The sequence below is a fragment of the Sceloporus undulatus genome, chromosome 4 (genome assembly GCF_019175285.1).
Source record: "Sceloporus undulatus isolate JIND9_A2432 ecotype Alabama chromosome 4, SceUnd_v1.1, whole genome shotgun sequence".
NCBI classification, from domain to species: domain Eukaryota; kingdom Metazoa; phylum Chordata; class Lepidosauria; order Squamata; family Phrynosomatidae; genus Sceloporus; species Sceloporus undulatus.
Genome location: NC_056525.1, coordinates 202,674,330 through 202,696,168, shown reverse-complemented (window position 1 = coordinate 202,696,168; position 21,839 = coordinate 202,674,330). Strand labels below are relative to the sequence as shown.

At 39.7% G+C, this 21,839-nt stretch overlaps 1 protein-coding gene and 1 pseudogene across 17 annotated transcripts in view; one reads left to right on the top strand and one right to left on the bottom strand.

The window, feature by feature from the left end:
- ASPH (aspartate beta-hydroxylase) overlaps window positions 1-21,839 on the top strand; it is a 253,820-nt gene that overhangs the window by 199,724 nt on the left and 32,257 nt on the right. The gene's annotated exons all lie outside the window — the stretch shown is intronic.
- LOC121928675 lies at window positions 5,695-15,091 on the bottom strand (annotated as a pseudogene).

Below are 21,839 nucleotides of genomic sequence, written 5' to 3'. Positions count from 1 at the left end.
GCTCCTTCATGGCTTTGCCTAGAGAAAGCTGCCTAACAAAACAGTAACCAGGTAAGGAAGGCATTGATTAAGAGATAAGTAACAGGGGCATGGTAACTGAAAGAGCTGGAGAGATTTGCAACTTGAGATAGGAGAAATTGCCCATAGCACAACCAGTGATGTCACTAAGATTGGTGTCACTTGGTGCAGTAACTCATGGTGTCTCCCCCGCATTGACCTCCTCCCATTTCACACCATACAGAATCCTTAGTAATGCTTTTTTGCACTAACGTTACTTGTAAATCATAATTCCCATATACCACTGAATGTAATGCTAATAGCTGTGACATAAACAACTAGCAACATTAAAATTATACCTGCAAATTACAACATCATATGCACAATCTAAATGTATTTACATATGCATAGTGAAGATTTAGTTAAAATGTGATGTTTTTGAATATATTTTTTTAAAAATATAAATTCCAAATAGCAAACTTTGATTTTCCATTTTATATAAAATTATATATTTTGCTATGCCACTGTATTTAATGGGACTTGTGCATCCATGGATAACAAGAACCCACTGTACTTAAGCAATCAGCAAGTGTCAGTTTGTTTTGTTTACTTGTGTACTACATTGAAACTATTTTACACTTTCATAGTGTTGAGTATCTTGTGCAGACAAGAACAGTGTCAAATAAATCAATTTTGGATCCAGGCATGTACACATATACACAACAAAATATGAAAAAGTCAAGGAAGTGAAAATCTCTTCAAAGCACTGTATTTGCGGAGAGGGTATATTTGTAGAGAGGATCTATCTGGCCCATATTCTAGGTGCCTAAGCAGCTCTATTTTCTAGTGGTTTGACTAAAACATAGGAAAACATCAGTCCGTTAGTAATAAAGTAGAGCAACAAAGCATTTATTTTGCCTCCTTTATGAATTAAAAAGGGAAGAAAAGCAAAATGGAACCACTTCCTTTGTGCATACGACTCCTTGAAAATTGTAATAGTAGTTAATCAAAATGTGCCCTGAAGGAATTTGCTTCCATTTTGTTAGGTCATTATAAACTTCAGTTAACAATGCTTAATTCCAAAATAAATATGAATGTTGCTTAACTTACAAGAGACTCCCCAATGACAGTTTTCTGCCATGCCTTGGCAAAAAAGGGAAGTTCTGCAATCATTAATCATTGATAAGATCAAACATATTACTTAAATCCTTCAAACATTTTGTTATTAGTCTGGCTTTGAAACATATCTAACTAATATTTATTTGATTTATATTGCACCTCCATACCAGTTCCCAGGCTGATTTCAAAAAGTTAAAATTACAATAAGAAAGATTCACACCAGAAAAACAACAAAATAAAAAAGAGTGTTAGCATTAAATCAGTTATCAGAATTGAAAACAAACACCACTCAGAAGATAAGCAGTTTATACACGATTGAAATACCTGGGGAAAGATAGTGGTTCCTGCCTGTTGCTGATATTTTTATTTGTTTCAGTTATTTGAAGGCTATGCCAAACCATCATACAGGCAAGAAAGCAGTTGTAAGAAGTGATCACACCTGAATATTAAGTCATTCATTACAAAGCTGTTTTTATGTTGTAGGACCTGAATCATACATAGATCCTCGAAAGGGAAAGGCAGGATATAAATAAATATATTGTTGTTGTTGTTGTTGTTATAGTAGTCTTGAAGAGACACTCTTCCAGGCCTACCCAAAAGCCAAAGGGCAAGATAGGCACTAGGCAAGCATTCTATATAAAATGCTGGATAAAGATTTGAACTTTATTATATTTGTGTAAAGTAAGATACAAGCTCTTACTGTGCCTATCAAATACTACATGAGTAAATGCATACATGTATATACTGTAAATATAACTGAATAAATATGTACGTGTTTATATTCTATTTTAATTTAATTATTCTGTTTGTTAATCATTCCATCTGTCTATCTATTTATCTATCTATCCATCCTCCTTTCTCACTCTCACATGCACATACAGTATTGATTATGATCCAGAGGGGTAGGATTATATGAAAAAAGGCATTACTCAGTTTAGTTCAACTTTAGTAAATACCTGCACACATCATGAGGCAAACCAATTCTAAGTTTGTCAGTGATAGTCTTATAGTACAATCTTACAATGTTTACTTGGATGTATACACCATTGTATTTAGTGAGATTTTACTCTCACATAGATTTCCATGCATTACAACCTAAGTCAGTTTTATACTTGCCAAATATATTGTAGTGGATTTTTTTTTAATGACCATTTTATTCAGATATTGTAACAATTCCAAAAGTCCTTTACAATCTTTTTATTTATATGTCTTAACCTTTTTATTGAACAATATATATATATTAAAACAATGTAAAAGTGGCTGTTTAATTTTAATTGAATTTGAAACAATAGTTATGGCAGTACACCACTGAGTGTGTGCACCTATCTTTTGTACAATCTGCCTGAAATGTTCAATCTCCCCTAAGGGCATCCAGATCTACATTCACTGCAGAAGACCAAAACGTGTAAACCAGACAGATCAGTGAGATACAGGAAGTGTTCCAAATAATTCTTTGCATCCCTTCACTCAGTTGAATTTCAACAAAAACCTACAGCAGGATCTGTCATGCAAGGTTGATACACAATTACCTACACAAACCAGATCTGAGGAGCAAGATACCTCCCCCCAACATTTTATCAAGTGTAGTGTATACACTGATTGAAGTTGGAGGGAGGAAGGGAGATGAAATTGATCCTGATAAGCAAATCCATTGAGCAGTTCTAATTTACTTTATCATCTATATGTGCACACCCACATTCATATTTATAATGTATGTTAGCTATGAAATGGAACAACAGTGCAATTCTAGCACTGTTTTATGTAACTGGGTACCTAGGAAAGCCATCCCCCCTGTTCACAAGTGTTACCATAGCAGTTTAACTAACTTTTATACAATCCAGAAATACAGAAGAATGCTGAAAGGTAAACAGTATGTTTTTCCTTAAGTTTATATAATGAATTCAGACACAGTGCAGACTTCAGAAGCATAAATGAATTCCTGTGTATGCATGATTCCAATGTCTGCATCTTATCATTCACACGGCAGTTTTCCTGAAACCCTCTGTAGCATACCACATTTATATTGCAAAACACTGACAGAATGGTTCCATGTTCTGTGGGCTTCTGTCATGCTTATTTTCAAAAAGCTTCACTGTAATTCATTGTATTATTGCTTTGTGTAATCTTGTGGATGTTCAGCAAATAATAATTTGCTAGACATTTTATTATATGTTACTTATATAACCTAGATGAAAGGAATAGATCAATCTGTGAAAATGCATTGTCAAAATTGTTAAAGTTGGAGTTAATCTCACATTTTAATATACCTTTAATCAGCTAATTTCATTAAAGTGTATAGTCTGCACTTTGATTTTTAAAGGCATATCAGTTAATTGGACACAGTTTGTGTTTTTGAAAAGTCCTCTTGCTTGAGCAAAATGGAGCTCAAAGAAAACATTGGTTCAATGAGCCATATCAGCGCCTTATGAAGAATGGAGAAGGAGTGTTCAGCAAAACTGGTATTATGGACAAATTACCTGCAACCTTTGGTAGAACAAAATAAGATGGTTCATAGGAAAAGAACAAGAGGAAAAAGGTCAAGAGGAAGTGTAATGGCTTGAATTGCATCCAGGTGCCCTAAAAATCTAAGAGTTTCTATTTCCATTATAAAAACTATTAAACATTGCAGACAGTGTCTCAAGCAGACAGCAAACTTTGAGTTGCTATGTGCCTTTAAGTTGAATCTGATTTATGGCATCCAGTCATAGGGTTTTCTTGACAAGATTGATTTGAGGTTTGCCATTGTCTTTCTCTAAGGCTGAGAGAATGTGGCTTGCCCAAGGTTATCTAGTGGGTCACCATGGCAAAGCAAGGATTCAAACCTGGTCTCCCTGAGCAAAGCTAATTCATTTGTCCAATAAAATGATATGCCATAAACTGATGTATTACATCAAAATGTAAACTATAAATTTCAATGAAGTGAACTGATTAGAGCTATACCAAAATGCAACTTACTTGGTGTTTTCACTAAGCAGTTTTGACTGGTCAACCATGTATTTTCGCAGGCTGAAGTTATTTGTTTAAGATACAATGTAGATAATATGTATCCGTCCAACTCATGGATGTCCAGAAGAATCCTTCTAGCTCATGTATTGGTGACAGATTCAGAATGCAAGAAATATCCAAAGCCTGCTACTCAGTCACAACAGTGTAACACCTCTAAAACATACCAATTCCATCAAACTTGCAGTTCCTATAGGAATTGATATAAGTAGTTATATTCTGACCGTCAGTTAAAAATAGGGCTACTGAAGTGGTTTACTTGAGATCAATAAAAACAACATCTGCTGGTTGCAGGATTATAATCTAAAAGACTTCCTGAAAAAAAAGATGAGGGAAGACAAAAACATAAAAATCTCAGACACTAGTTCTTAAGGAATGTGTAGTTCTTTCTTGTAACAATTTGCTTGAATTGTAGGTAGTTCAGAGGGAGCGACCAATTGAAACTGGCTTTTCAGCAGATCCATTAAAGTGCCTATTTTCTAGCATTCCATTATAGATCAGCATCCTGTTAGTGATGCAAGCAAGGGTAATTTCACTTTTTGTTTGCATATCTTTTTGTTCTTGTTACAGAGGCTGATATGCCCTCCTTCTTTTCACAATGGCCAAAGCTTCCCTCCCCTTGGACTCAGCATCTCTCTGCCAAAAGCTGTTCCCATTCTAGTGCTGGTTTGGGGTACAGGGGATCAAAGAAGCATCTGGCTAACTTCCCAAAGATGGGCACAGACTGAGGAAATCATTTGCTGAGACCTCTGGATGATCCTGGTGGAAGACGTCCTCAGTCTACATTACCTGACATTAGGCACAGCCATGTAGGAGCTTGGTCTTACTCTGATGGAACAGCAGCTGGCACATGCTAGTTGAGGGAGGACTCTGGTGGAATTGGATGCCAATATTAAAGATATGCAAACCCACAGTAATGCTATGGTCATTTAGTTAGCTGGGGGACAAGAGTGAGGTGATATGCTAGCTATCTTTAAATATCTGTAAGGCTGTGACATGGAAGATAGGATATGCTTGTTTTCTGCTGCTTCAGAGGGTAGAATTTGAACCAGTGGGTTCAAATTATAATAAAGGAGATTCCAAATAAACACTAGGAATCCCTGATCATAAGTGTTTTACACTGGAAGAGATTGCCTTCGGCAGTCATATACTCTCCTTTATTGGAGGTTTTTAACCGCATCACTGTTGAACTTTTGCAGATGTTGTGGATCACTAGAAGTGACTGAGCAATATTGTGGAAAATACTGGCCTAAGAAGTCAAGACAATAGAACCAAAGTGGTTTGTGAGAAAAACCATAACTAAAAAATACACAGATTTCTCTGTGTTTTTATGTGTAGATTAGAGAAGTTTAGGTTTTAGGAAAGAATTACTCCAGTTCCTGGATTTGTTACAGAAGAGCACATTATGCACTGCAGAGAATATGCAGTATTGTCTGTATTTGGAGAATTAAATCTGGTAGGTCTAGTTCAGCAACAATTTACGATTTCTGGCTCAAGAGTTCTGCAGAGAGGAAAGAATGAATGATGAAATTTAAAGATAAAATTAAACAAAGCAAAATGAAAAAAGCAGCTGGCCATTTTTAAGAGAGCTTTATTGCAGATTGACAAAGAGATAAATTCTAAACTTTCATCGTCCAGAAACTGTCACATTTACTGTTCCTTTTGAAGCAATGACCAAAACTTTATGGTAAAGAACAGAGTTACAATAAATTTCGGAGCAATGTTCTTAAAACTGGGCAAAGAGGTGGCAGAGATGATTTAAAGTACTACAAATTAACTGAAGATTTCCATTCTGGCTTCAGTTACAAACTGAATAAGTCCAAGGAGGTATTGTCTTTCTCCATCCTGAAGATACATATCAGTTGGTGATATACTTCAAGCAATGTTAATTTGATTAAAAAGTTTGTCCTTAATAACCTGAGACATCAATCCATGTATTGCTTCTATGGTGGTCTTGCAGCTGAGAGAAAAATAAAAACATAAATTTAAAGTTGGCTAAATTCAACTCTGTCACTGCATAGTAGTGATTCAAACGCCTGAGGAGATCACGGTGCCCATAACCCCATGAAGTGATACTAGCTGTCCAGTTTTGAAAAGACAGGCACAACAATTCACCAGACAACAAAAAACCATTGGCTTTAAAAGGTAAACTAAAACAATCCTTGTATCTAAAGGCACAGATGCAGAAATTACAGGTATGAGTGTATAATCTACACTACAACCAGGAAGACGTTCATTGACTGTATTGTATCAATAAAGTGCAGTTTAGGTACCAAAGAATAGCCTAAATCCACGTAACTGAAATAACATACTCTTCCCCTGTCTAATGCACTTTCATTTCAGTACCACTGAAATAATGGTATGTTCTTTTCCCATTTATTCTGCCTTCACCTTCCTCTTTATCTGCTTTCTTTAGTCAACTTGCAAGACTGATAATTCCCAAGACTGTGCTCTAATATTTAAAATCCTTTATTATGCATACCACCACGTACAAAAATGGACAAATGTCAGATACGATTCTATGATTCATTCTCACTGTACTTTCTGCATCTGCTTTATGCCTGTAAACAAAGACAATAGTCTGTAGGGGCCATAATTCAATGACAGCATATAAACTGCATGCAGAAAGATCCAGATTTATTCCCTGACATCTCCAGACATGTGTAAAACCCTAGAAAGCTGCTGCTAGTCAGGACAGACAATATTAAGCTTCTGTAATTCATGCTAAGTACCAACTCCACATTTACAACATAGCATGCGGAATACATATACAGTAGCCAGGATGGAAGACTGGCTGGTAACTATATGTATAAACTGATCTGAAGAAAGCAGGGTAGTTAGTAAACAAATATAACACAATACTAAGTAAAGTTTAGAATCTGATTTTAAAAGGTCTATTGGAAATAAAGCTACAAAATGCTGAACATTGCTTTTAGTACCCAACATCCCACACCAAGGTTCCCTGTTTCTGTTTATTAAAAAGGTAAAGGTAAAAGTAGTCCCTTGACATGAATATCTAGTTGTAACTGACCGTAGGGGGCGGTGCTCATCTCTGTAACTAAAGCAGAAGAGACAGCTTGTCCAAAGATGACTCTGGTGGTCATGTAGCCAGCACAACTGCGCCAAACCCTGTTACTTTCCCACCAAAGTGGAACCTATTTATCTACTTGCATTTACATGCTTTCAAACTACTAGTTTGGCAGAAACTGGGACTAGTGACAAGAGCTCCCTCCATCATGCAGAACTTGGGCCTTGAACTGCCAACTTTCTGATCTTCTGATTATCAGAATTGGCATCTTAACTCCTAAGCCACCACATCCTGTTGTTTCTGATTATTACATGTCAAAATTCATGTAGTTTGAAATTCAAATGCTAGAAGATGCATTATTACATTTACCTAGTGGCAAACTCCTGTTCATCTCCACAAAGAACCCTTTAAAAATCTGTAGGAGCCTTTTTAAAGAAGTACTCTTTGAAGTATGGCAAATGGTCACTGAGGGAGAAAAAAATCAGCTAGTGCCTTCAGCACACATGGAAGAACATCCATGTGCTGCATTAGATCCAGGCATTATGCCATTTTTTGGTGATATTATCTCTGGCCTGTTACAGACAGCCAAAATAAAGCTGCTTCGAGTCACAGTGGATATGGTGTTTCAATGATGCATGCGTCCTAGAGTCCCAAAGTTTGCACCAAGAGCCACGCTCCAGCCTAAGGACTGGAGTGGGGCTTGGTGTGGCTTCTGGACTCTTAGGACGCATGCATCATTGAAACACCATACCTCACTGTGACTCGAAGCAGCTTTATTTTGGCTGTTGGTACAGGCCCCTGTAGCCCAGATTAAAATATCATGGATGAAAGGACATGAGGAAAACATCTGAGACAGTCGATGAGGATTTAGAAAATTCAAAAGAAAAATCCATTAACTCAGTAAATAGTTAATTCCATCACCCGCTTCATTCCTAAAGATGGGAGCAAGTCAACTACCCCCCGGCACAACTTACAGTATTCTAAAACAAATTCTAGAATAGAAATGATCTTACCTGTCCCTTGTTGCTTTGGCTAACTTGTCCTCTGATTCTGTCATGAGACTCTAAACCCACATGAAGCTTCCTCTGCCTAGCTGAGCTTCCGACTGCTCTAATTTTTCAGAAAGATCAAATACTTGCCCAGTAGTGTAGTCCCGCATTCTGCATTTCAAAAATATGTACGTTATAGATCTGCCATAAATTCTGCTATAACAACACATCTTTACCAACGTAACCATTTCCAATTTATTTATTTTGTGTATCACACAACTCAATGGTAATTATCAAGGGGAAGTTCAATTTCTAAAATTATGAACTTCTACCTTTTTTAAACACAGAAATGTGAAAATAATAAAAACAGAGCCAAAATGCATGTATAAGGTATTTAAAAGTGCAAAAGAAAAAAATCTACAAGGTAGTAAATACATTGGGTTGGATCTAGGCTTGCCCTACCGAAATCGAAAAACACTTTCCATTGGTGGAGGAAACCGAGATCCAGCAGACTCCCCTGTGAAAGAAAGGGGCAGATTGTTATTGTGGATCCTCCATAATATTCCAGAGCTGTTCCAAAATCATTTGGAGTAGTGAGTGATGGCCCGGGAGAAGGAGAAGAAACTGCAGAAGACAACCCCTCTCTATTAACTAATACTACTGGAACTCATTCAGACTAGCTCCAATTGATTAAAAGTCTGACATGTGATAAAACTAATGAACTGCTTATGAGACAAAGGTCTGGAATAGACGGGTCAAAAGAAGCAGCTTCAGCTGCTTTGGGAGTGAGGCCTTTACATGACACACGCCCTCAAAGTGGCCCAAATTGCATACTCTGGTCCTCTGGACTAGAACAAAAAGGAGCCAAATAATCCAGCTCCTGGCAGTGCAGGTTGGGGCTAGTGGCAGTGGGCCATGCAGTTGCCACAGGCATGTCCTGCTTGTGGCTGGAGTGGCCTTGAGCCATTTGTTCTGTTCATCTGCTCCTGGCCGGACTAGGCTTCATAGATGTTATTTTGTTACTTTATGCACACATTCAGTTGTGGTCTGTACAGTGGGGGAGATGTGACGGAGGATGATGGTCAACTGGGAATGGAGGCACTTTCTATTGTTTCATTTATGGACAGATCACTTCATGGTCAGGTTTGACATGGTGGAACTCAGAATCTTGCAGAGGTGGGGGACCCGGAGGCTTATGCGTCCAGATGGATTCCTAATGGCTCCTGGGGAATTCCTGCTGCTTGGGCAGGTGATCCTGTTGCAGCCCTGGTTGATCTCTGGAATGGAGAAATGGCTAGGAAGTTGACACAATCGCTCTTAAGTGTCTGTCTCATAGTTTAATGTTTTTAACTTCTAAAATTGTTTAATTGTTTTTAAACTTTTCTATCGACGTTTTTAAGCTTTTAACTTACAAAGTTTAATTTTGTTAGTGCCTTGAGTCCTTAACCAGCAGAAAGGTGGGATTTAAATAAATAAAATAAGTAAAAAGTAAATTTTTGTGGACTGGTTTTTTGTGCTAGAGAATAAGATACTTCCTGGAGTGCATTAGCATGTATACAATGTATCTTTCTCCCAAGTTCCTTTTTTTGTTTGCTCCCTTTACCATATTCTTCCTGCTTCCTTTGATACGAAGTCTATATGCTTCAGACATTGTGTTGGTTACTTCTGAGTACCTATGGGTCGGTAGTTAGTAGAGGAATGGAGCATCTCAGTCACTGGGTATAATCTGGCCCCTGAAGTGACTCATATTGCCATGTCTCCTTCCATCATTGCTGGTCTCCAGCTTTGTTATGTTCCTCTCATCTCCATTCTAAGAGGCTGAATAACCATCCTAAACTGTAGTAATTGGCAGTAAGATTAAAACTAAATTATGCTGGCATTTTGGGGAAAAAGCCTGGTGCTACGAACTGCTGGAATACAATTCCTAATAATGTTTCTGAAACTAATTTGGCTCTCTGGTTGAAAGCGATTGCCCACCCTTAATTAGCAAAACCCACATCATACTACAGTAAGCAAACTAGAAGAACTAAGAGTGTTCACACCAATATTTATTCCACAGAAGTTCAAGTAATTTGCGATCCAAAGAGGATTAAAATAGGAGACTTCTAAAGCATAATACCTATTTCATAAGGAAAAATATGAAAAACTTTTAAAATGAGCTCCTAAATGAAGATATTAAAGATTTACACGTGTAAAACTCTTCTAAATAGACAGGTACTGAATACAACTAATGTGACTGTCCTATCAAAATCCTTATAAAACTAGCCGTGCAGTAAACATCACAGAAAAGAGTGGGGACAAGTTTTTGAGGTATGGGAAAAATGGAGTATGACAATTAATATGTAAGACAAACCAAAGAAATAAAAAATAGTAGGAAGAGAGTGTTTGCATTACCTACAATCATACAGAAATATCACAATAAAACCTCTCTGTACAGGGCAATAAACTTTAAATTAGAACAAAATAGAACACACCTCATGCACAAAAGATCAACAAAAACCCTAGAGAAATCCAAAAACAAAAATATGGGTCCCAATGCGGTTTGCAATCTCTTTATTAATGGGGTACAGCCCTGCAGATCAGAGGTGTATATGTGGATGAGGCAGAGAGGAGGAAACTGCACAAGACCTGGGAAATGGGAGGGGGAGAAGAACTCTTCCTCTTCTGTAGGTTTCTATATGGTTCTAACTCACACATATCTTTTTAAGCTAGCAAACATACTAAGATTTTCGCATTAAAAATTAATTCCTTACTGGTTTACAGTGCACACACAAAGTCTCTATTTATAAGTGGATAGTCTGATATTCAGAAGGGCCCTCATCAGGAGGCTTGTAACCCTAAAGGATAAAGAAACAAGAAGATAACTTATAAAACAGCAAATCTTAAAATATTGTTAGGATTATTTCAATTTAGATGGATTACCTCAATTTTAGATGGCGGGTTGTAGAAGTTATGGAAGCAAGTTGCACAGTTTTGATTCAAAAACTGATCTTGCATCAACTTTTTTCACTTAATTTATATTTGACCCATGAAAGGCACCACTGGCTTGCGTTCTATGTCAATATTGTCAAAACCATGCTTCTGAATCCTGTCCTCAAATAAAGGAATGCTTCTATAGGGCACTGTTGTTTTGTATTTTTAACATACAGTGGGTAAAGGCTTATAGTAGGTGTTCGGTAGCTTGCCAGATTTGTCTTTCACCCTGAGAAGGAAATCTTACACTCTTGTATGGAAGCTTGTTAAAAGATTTAATATAGCATGTCCTGATTCTTTATAATTTATTTTGAAAATGTAGTATTTGGTTCTTTGCTGAAATGACATTCAGTGTTCCTTCCTTAAAGTATAATAGGCATATTCCAATACTAAAAGAAGGAAATGTGAAATACAAGGCTTAACTGATAAGCTCCAGACACAATTCCTTTACAAAAACAATAAACAGAAGGTTCCCTAATAAACTTCAAGCACACAGAAAACCTTAGTGATGCTGCTCCATCATCTGTCCAACGATAGAATGCAAGGGCACATAAACTCAAAATATCAGTGTTTCTAAACAAAATTATTAAACATGACCTCTCATTTGACCAAGAGCCACAATTCATCAGATATTTTAATTATAATCATGGAAGGCCAATGTAAAATATAAATGGAATAGCAAGTTATGACAAAACAAATCTACAGTACAGTGCATATTATGTGTCCACTTATAATGGTAGTGGGGCTATAATTCTATTTAGTGACAATCTTATGCAACTGTCACCTTGATTATGCAATGAAAATACCTTAGGATACGTCCAAAAGCTCCAAGATCACCTTTCCTGCAGATATTGTCCTTGTTGGATCAATCTGTAAAGCATATTCAATTCGCTTATCCTTAGACAAGCAAACTAACAAAATAATACATCAATGACCAAATGGGGAGAAAAACATTTAAAATGAGTTACTATTTTTTTTAATTAATTATACACACACACATATCAACCACACTCTAATCAAATCACTAAAATTGGCCAGTAATTAATTTAAGTAATAAGAAATTTTGTTATTAAATTCACATTGCTGTATTTAAGAATGAAAACTAATTTTAATATCTTTAAAATTAAGAGAACTAGGATATATAAATCAATTTTTAACAAATTATTTCCAATCCTGCAAACTCTGTCGCACACTGAGAACAACCTGGGAAGCAGAACACAGACTATAGTGCTGTCAAACAGGCGGAAAAGAGATAGTGGCTATGCTCTTTAACAAAGTCACTTCTTATGCTCTCCTTAAATCCGTTATTGTTCAACATGATTGAGAATTAATGACAATGTATAATGTTTTCCCCAATCATATAATGAATTAAGGTTAGTGGCTACACCTTTTTGGTTAAATGTGTACACATGTATTTTGTATTGGAAAAAAATCTTGTACTGTAATTTGTAGACATACATTGCTCAAACATACACACATTCTTTAAAGTTACATATCTCTGATGTGGAATTTAACTAATGGTCAGCATGGTTAGACCTAGATGATCTACTGTTCCCAAAAGACTGGTATTTGAAGGTAGAAAGTCAAGCATCACATCTTATTCAAAGATTTCACTGCTTTAACTAGCCATGATGTGCTTTTCTTATGAAATGTATTTTCAAAATGTGGTCAGCTTATATTAATGTAGATGCCTAGTCCTTGTTGATTACACTATGATAGTTTCCATTCCTCGCTTTTATTTTGCTTTTGCTCTTTGTATCATACTTAAAACTCCAATTAAAAATATGCCAGGTTGGAATCAGAATCTGCCTTCTGTCATTGTTTCTGCTCATGGAAGGCACATAAGCGTGATTTCTGGGGAAGTTCACCACAATTGCTGCAACACAGGTCACCCTAACGTAAGGCCATTTGTTAAACTAAAGTGGACCAAGGGGAAATTTTTTACCTGCGATAAGACATGCCAGCATAAAAACAAGTACTTATGTTGAGAGCAATCCTACAAGAACTGACTTGAATCACCATAATCAGTTGAAAAGTATCAGCTGAGTTTTACAGCAAAAGAAACAAACTTGAAAGTAACATTCTGAAGAAAACCAGAGAGATCTAAAGTCATATGTATATATTTTAATGGGATTTACTTGCTTATAGAAAAACCAGTAAAATGAAATACACTGTTTTCACAACAAAAAGCAGATTATACAGTATTTGTCATTGTTCTATTCAAGTTAATGCACAAATTCCAGGGTATACTCACAACAACAGCCACAAACGGTTCTTGAAACTGCGGTTAAGCATGGCTGAGTATGACAACATCAATTCCTGAAAGCCAACACCCATAGCCAGGGTGGTGTGATACCAGCCAATTGCATTTTCTAGGCGACCAACCAAAGGAAGTGTGGGTTTTTTTAGATGGAGAAGGGGGAGAAAGCAGGTTGTTAAAAAAATACAATCTATGTTACCTTCTCCTCTTTGGGACGTTAGTAAACTGAAGTTATTTCAAAATAGATCATGTACGTTGGCCAGGCAAAAAGTTAGATTACATCAGACTGACAGAAAAAGCCCGATTTCGTTCCTGTCCTTTCACATTTTTACTGGCTCAATATAAAGTGATCTGGTCAGCTTATTACAAAAATCTTTGATCTGAAAGAAAATATTCTGGGATAAGCAAAATGTAATGCATCGCCAAAATAAAATCAGAAAGAGCAGGAACCACATTTGGGACTTTCCAGTTCTTTAAACCACTCTGGATGCACCCTAGTACAGCATGTGAAGGAAGGGCAGAGAGAAGGCGCACCACATGCCTATAAGAATCTGAGGAGGACTCATGTGCTATCATAGGTATGTTACGGTGTATGTAGTTAGTAAGATTGAACTTTATGCACTTGTCAAAGGCAGACATAACTGAAAAATTGCTATGTCCCCCCAATTATCAAAGCAGTTAGATGTGCATAAAATGGAAACAAGGCAGCAAATAAATGTATGCATAAAAAAGGATTTGAAGCAACTACAACAAACACAAAACAACTTCCTGAGAATTTAGGGGAAAAAAAACAACTTTCAATGCCGCTTTATGCAAATTTAGAGCCAATGTATAGTAGTATTAGTGATACCAGCTGAAGTTTCAAGCACAATAATAACTGTTTAGAAGTTAAAAACATAGGTATCCATGATTCCAATGAGATTGCAAAACTATTTTGCCAATGTAAGTTGCTAGGAGAAATTAAGACTCTCTTCTTACCTGCTTGCGTTTTTCGATATATCAGCCATATATTCATATGCAGCAGCCTGAGCGTTAACTCTTGTTTTCTGTGCCCGACGGGTAGAGCAAAGCTATCCATGATATATCATGGTTCAATCACCAGCCACTTTCCCAGGCATTAAGCCCATCATTCCAATTGCCTCCTGATCTAGCATGCATGACATCTTCAGAAAGCCAGACAGAGATTTTTGCAGTACTTGAAATAGTGTGGCTGTAAAGAAAAGATCAATATCTTATTACAAAGGAACAGTGGACTAAAACCTTTGCCTCTTTGTCTGGCTCAAGCTATGGAATTCTGGGAGTTGGAGTTGTTTGTGGGGCCCAGCCCCACACAAACTCCAATCCCAGAATTCCATAGCAAAGGGTGAGACAAAGAGTTAAAGCGGTGCCAAAGCGGGTATGTCTCCAGTGTGGAGCAGCCCAAGTGAGTCCAAGGCCACAGAAGCTACTCTTGGCCAGGGCTTGGCGGCCAGGATCCCTGCTGCTGCTGCGGTCGTACGTTAGATCTCGTCGATGCTCGGCGCCTCCTGCATGTTGTTGGCCAGCTCCCACGTCTTCTGGGCCATTCGCTGCCCGAAGGCCCGCCGAGAGGAGGAGGAGGCGGCGGTGGAGGCAGCCGACGAGGAGGAGAGGCGGCCGCCATCTCACCCGCTCCGACCGCGAGGATGACAGCCGCGCCTCTGAGCGAGACAAGCCCGCGGCCTCTGCCCCGACGCGGCGCCATCAAAGCCAAACCGAAGTAGAGGGGCGTGGCTGTTTGCTTCCTCCTCTCTCGCGGCCGCCTCGGCGAATGGTTCCGTCCGCTCTAGTTAGACGCGCCCTAGCGGCAAGAAGCGGGACACTGGGAGGCGGACCCTTTTTCATCACCTTTCCGGGTCCGTGATGGCGCATGCGCCGTCGGTTGAGTGGCGCAAGGGCTCTTGGGACTCGCAGGCGTTGTCATGGAAACCTTCACTGTTTACTGTGTGGTGTGTGTGTGGTGTTTGGCCTTCTATGGCATTTTGTGGCTGGCCAATAAAACTACTATCGCTTTTTGCTGAGTTTAATTGTATTATAATGTGGTTTAATTCAGCGGTAATAAATCAAATGTTGTTAGTTATTAGTTTAGGGAAAGGATCAGGGGTATATAATTCTGATTGTCTTGCATGATGTATTTCACTATTTTATGTAACCTGCCTTTATTCCCTATTGCATTTTTATGGGGTTTGTTCTGCAATCCTCTTGTGATTCCTTCGGGAAAAGGCAGATATAAATATACAGTAAAACTATTATTAATTAGTATTATTATTATTGTATTACCTTGATCCTTCAGGAAAAGGCAGGATATAAACAATGGCTGTTGTTGTTTGATAGAGGCATTTTGTTGACCAAATAAAGGTATCACTGTTTGTTTGATTCGGCTATAATAAGATGGAAAAAACACCAAGGGACACGTCCAGCAGGAAATCACAACAAAGCACCTCTGACAGATGGCCTCTGTGAAAACCTCCAAAAGAAGGGGTTCGCAGGTGACCGATGTCCCCCTCATCCAAGACACAGCCTACATTGCCACTTCTCCAGGAGGAACTCCCAGATCTCCTCTATTGTGAGCATCATTAAAACCAATTTATATTATATCATAAATAGTAATAATAAAAAATTATATATTTAATATAATATAGATATATATTCTGTATAAGTCTGTAAAGTTACCTGTGATCAATCTTTCAGTCAGGTCATCCGTCGGTCGTCTTGTCTCATCATCCCATTTATTTTCACCTAATCCGCAGCTCTAAGTGTCTCGACAATTGTAAACGTACTGGTCTTATACCGAGTCTATTTACGGCACAAGAAAAACATCACAAAATGTTGATAAAAGGTCAAGTAGCCCGACTCCCTTTCAATGAGATTGATCAAGTGAAGATCGAGAGAGGAAGGGGGCGCATCATATAACCACATAAGGAGTCTAAGCAGTTTACAAACTGTAAGCTAATTGCCCTAAACAATCTGGGCACCCATTTTAGCGTCCTAAGGAAGGATGCAAGTTTGAGGTCGAGCCTGAGCCCTTGGTTGGTCTGAACTCGCAACCTTATGGTTTGTGAGTGAGTGGCTGCAGTAGGGCTTTTAACCACTTGGCAAGAGCACAGTCTCTCCTTGAATCACGGACTTCATCCTCAGCCTGCAGGAATTTTGTAAGTTTTTAGGAATTGTTTTGCTGCTTATCATTTTAGAGCTTTGTTGCAGCCCCTAAGTTTTACCCTGACTTATCATGGGTCATGTCAAAATCCTAATTTTGGTCCCTAAAACCTGCCCTCAATTTATACAGGAAGTTGACTTATGGTCAATATACATGGTGATATAATATAATAGGACCCTGGTGTGCAGAGGTAAATGACTGTACTGCATCCACTCACTCAAAACTACAAGGTTCTGAGTTCAATACCAGCCAGAGGCTCAGAGTGTTGACCAGCCTAGCATCCTTAACATGGGTCACTAAATGAGTACCAGCTTGTTTGGGGGCAATTAGTGTACAGTTGTAAACCGCTTAGAGGTGCTTAGTGGTATGAAGTGGGATATAATGAAGCTGCTATTTATATCACAGTCTGCCTCCACATTTATGGCTTTGACTTTTGAGGATTTGAGTAACATGGTCTCTGGAGGAATCTCTAACCACATGACTACACTAAACTCTTATAGTGCTGCTATTCCACTTTTACTTTGCTTGGCGCTCCTGTTGCATTCTGGGGTTTGTAGTCCAGTGAGGCCTAAGAGCCCCCGGCTGAGGATTCTAAATGCCCCTCCTTAAACTGCAACTCCCAGAATGCAACAGGAGGCAGCAGAGCAGTAAAACGTGGAATAGCAGTCTTCTAATAGTGTAATATGGTCATCTAATAAGTACTTCAGTGCAACTTTCTGGAGGTGGAACATAGAGCCTTGGCAAGAACCTTAGGCGGTTTACAGACCGCCAAATAGTACGTCATCAATACGATTAGGGTTAGGAAGGGGCGGTGCTTCGCACCCCCCTAACCCTAGTACGTATTGAATACGTACAAGATGGCGGCGCCCGTGTCATACGGGCGCCGCATCTTTACGTATCGGACCGCTGAGCGTCCGTAGCGCTCGCGGGCGTTGTGACGTAGTGAGTGCGCCCCTGGGCGCCTCCTACGTCGCAAACGCGACTTAAAAAGAAGCTCCATTTTGGAGCTTCTTTTCGTCCGCGCGGGAGTCGGGCCGTGGGAAGGCTCCGGCTCCCCCGCGGACCTACTGGCGCGGCGGCAGAGCGCCGAAAGCGGAGGTTTGTACCCGCTTAGAAATTCCTAGAGAAAACACCCCTGCGTGAGTCTACGTCCCACTCTGGCTGACGTTGACCAAAGGGTTTGCAACTGGAAGACTCAGAGATTCCGAAAAGGTGTTTTTTAGGTAACAAAATAGGGTTTGTTTCTTTACAGTTTTTCACTTTCGCAGTGCTCCTGCACCTCTAGCCCCAGCAAATGTGGAGGGCCACTGTAGTGTTTTTTAAGGTTCATTTTGTAATCCCTCCATTTTGCGGTGCCTGTCCTCCTTTACGCTTAGGACATGTGGTCACCCTGCTTCTGAAAACGACTTTTGTAACAAGACCGGCACTACAGAAACAATCCAGTGTGACACCCTGACCCCCTTTAGCTAGGCTGCCCTGGCTCATGGTATGGAAGTTGGTGACCTTAGCTTTTGTAAGCATTGAGCCTTTCTGTCAGAAACGAAACCCCAATTCCCCAGGCTTCCCTAGCACTGAGCCAGGGCAGTTAAGAGGCCTCAAAGTGGACTATGTCCTGCAGGTGGTTTTTGACCACGTTCCCAGATCCCATTAGCAAATGAGCCAGGGCACTTAAAGCGGTCCCAAACTGGGTTATTACTGGCAGTGTGGGATGCAGTTTCTTCCTTCTACAGCTCTTTCTTCTAGTAAGGGCCCATAAGAAAACGAGGGCGGCTTCTTTTAAGAACCAAGGGCGACGAGGGAGCCGTTGCCAGGATGAGGAGGGCGCCTCCCGGAGAGGAGGAAGGGTAAAGATGGCGGGAGAGGGGCGGGAGTCGCGCTGACAACGGCTGGGCTCGTGGCCTTGGTAGGTCTTCAGGCTCCGCTCTCGGCCCACAAACAAACTCCCAGGTTCCCATAGCAAAGAGCCAGACAAAGAAGTCAAAGCGGCGCCAAACTGGATTATTTCTCCAGTTTTGTGATGCAGCCATAGTAAAGCGATAGTACGGTTTTTTTTGGGGGGGGGGTTAGTTGGGATATCTTAGCTCTGGATTAGAGAGAGAGGTTATACAGTAGTTTGGTATCTTCAGGAGTTCCTGTCTTCTTCTGGCTTAGAGAAGGACTATAATATGTAGTCCTCTTTCCTTCCTCCAAGGCTACTCCTAGGCCTCCATTTTGTTTCTAACTGGTTACCTAACAACGCAGAGTTGCTCACTTAAAGAAAAGGGTCGCTATTGTGTGAATCTCTTTCCTTCCCTGTTTTTGTCCTCCCTCCTCGTTTTAACCTTGCAATGTAAGTACTTGTATATTATAACTGCCCCGTGTTGTTTAAGTTGACTGGCCAAAAGTGACTGTCCACAAATTATCGCAGAGTTAGTAAGTCTTAGAAGGGTGTAAGGGCTTACAACGACGACAGAAGTCAAACAGTACTTATCCCTGCGTTAATTAATTAAGTTGAACGTAGTGTTTACTTCCCAAACGTCCCATAAGTTGTTCCCAAAATGCAAACCTGAAGGAAATAGGCTGAGCTACCAAATTCTGTATATAATAAGATATATAAAATCCAGCAACAATCATACAAGGCAATAAGCAAATGAAAATCAGCAATAGAATTCAGCATGAATCTTAATAGATAGTAGAATCAGTGGTAATACATGTAATTATTGGAGTGGCTAGTGTAATGTGATACTCCCAAAAGCACTTAAGCAACAATGAAATAAGATATTATTTCCAATTGATGTTCAACTAGGCTTGCAAATAGGATAATTGTAGATGTTAGGTCTGGATAACTCGGTGACTACCATCTGAGGACAAAAATCCCTATGCCTGCCAAAATTGCCCAATAAACTGGGAGATCCTAAAAACAATTGTACAAAGCTTGTGGGATATCCAGTAGGCTGACGGGGCTGGGGAAACAGGTTGACTTTTGTCTTCAACATGGTCTCTGCTTTGCATCTGTATCCTCACACGCACGATGGTAGAAGATTAAGGCAGATGAAATAAATAGAATGGTAAATAACATAAAACATTGGCCCCCAGTGTGCATTGAAGCAGTACTGTTGCAGTACAGGTTCTACTCAGTGGACTTGGCATGCTGTTGGTGGTAAGATTTTCTCGCCTGTTACTTTTTGTAAATTATGTCTGAGGAAACATTGCAGATGGCAAGTGCCCTGGTGAATTTGGCCTCTTGTTGTTTTGTTGTTGTTACCTGCCCTCGAGTTGACTTCACGCGTGGTGACTTGTGGATGAGACATCTCCAAGCTCACCATTCTCCACTGTTCGCTTTGGTCTTGTAGATCATGCCCTCACTGATCTTGCTTTACTGGAAAAGGGTTTTTTGTTTTACTGGAAAAGCAGGGTCAGGAGTTAGAGCTATTGGATCAGTACTAACTATAGTAGTGATGGCGAACCTATGGCACACGTGCCAGAGGTGGCACAGAGCCCCTAGGTTGGACAACACTGCTGTCGCCCTAAGCACAGAGTTGCCAGAGGTTTCTTACGAAAAAGCCAGAGGGACGTGGCACTTTGCGATAAATAAGTGGGGGGCTGGGGTGCATTTGGGCACGGCGGTCTATAAAAGGTTCACACCATCACTGAAACTATAGTATGCAAGTAACCGAAGTGAGGCTGAGTAAAGATTAGTTGCAAATGTGCCTGGTCAAATTGTTTGTTCACGAGTATTGTGAGTGACTCCCAGATTCTCCTTTTGGGGGGCCAGCATTTAAAAGATCACCTGACTGCTCAAGAACGCTCTGAGGTTGGCTCGTTGCAGATTACAGTGGTGGCAGGGAAGAAAATTTTTTGTTTGGTTTCTTTTTGTTTTGGCTGACCACACTGTGCCATTGAGCTGGCCTTCAGTGTTTTAGGTTTTTAGCCTGTAATTTTATTCAACTTGCCTGTCAGTTTATCGGCTCCAGTGGCACTGCCCAAGTTACCACCTCACTCATTTTATTTTCCCCAGTCCCCTAGAAAACGAGGAGGCTGTTTTGGGCATCATTTCATGAAGATGGAAACACAGGAATGATCATACCACCTTGCGTTTACCTGGTTAAGATCCCCATTGCATAGTACAACCAGGTATGAACAGACTGGCCTGGTGAGCAAAACAGAAAAGCTACCAAGAACAAGTAGAAAGTCATCCAGATCCACAACGTCTGGAGTAGATTCATCGTAAAAAACAAAAACCCTCTAAAAAAGGAAAGTACTGAGTCCCAGCAGGTTCGAAAAACCTTTCAAGGTAATGATCTTCATGATGGAATGAGAGACAATTCTACAATACCCATGGTTCATCATCACCCCACTCAGAACATAAAAAAAATGTGGTCCAGAAGGTGCCAAGCAAAAAGCTGAGTTGGGGCCAGATAGGCACTTGGGTTGGCAGAGATTTCTCAGGCAGACATAAGGCCTGAGCTGACAGGGCAGCCTCAGTATAGGTTTCCCAGTCATATCATCCTTCCTGCACCAGAAACGGGGGCGAACTCCTAACATCAACTCCAAGACAACCCTCTGCACGCCTGCTTAGCTTTGGAAGGGAGAACTGTTGGAACAGTGGGTGGATGGTACAACGAATGAAGCCTAAATCAGCCAACTCATCTTTAGGCTCACATACGGCCAGCAGAGACCACTTGTTGAACACCACATTCACCCCAGCTCACAAAAGAACCATGGGCCGCTAACTTTATACTAGATCTAGAGCCAGGATCTATTGGTGCAGCACAAATACAGGCATACTAATTCTGAATCTGGACCTGAACAGCAGGATGTTTTAAAAAAAAAACCAATTCACCAGCCTACATTCAAGGACTATTTCTGTCCATGTTTTTGAGACTGGGGAAGACTGTTGTGGGGCAACTGACACTTTATTGGTTCTTCAGTCTCCGAATGAGGTATACTGTCTCTATGCTGTTAGCAGAGGCAGCTTCTTGGAAAAATAAATTGCCTGTTATTTATTTACTAGGTACTACTGCCTTTAATAACCCGTCTATTGTGTCCAGAATCCAAAAAAACGATGGCAAAGACGAGACCAAGTTCTTAAGAGCAAAAAACAGTTGGCTGAGGACAAGGCAAAAACTTGAAAATGATCCCCCCTTACTGGAAATGCATGAAAATTTTACACTTCAATGAGCTGAGGTGCAGCAGATCTCATACTTGTATATTACTTTTTAAATAGCAGGTCATTGTTATTTTTTAGAAGGTAATTACATGTTTGTGGTTGAAAATTAACAAAGGTTTGTTTTTCGATTTTTTTCAAACAACTTC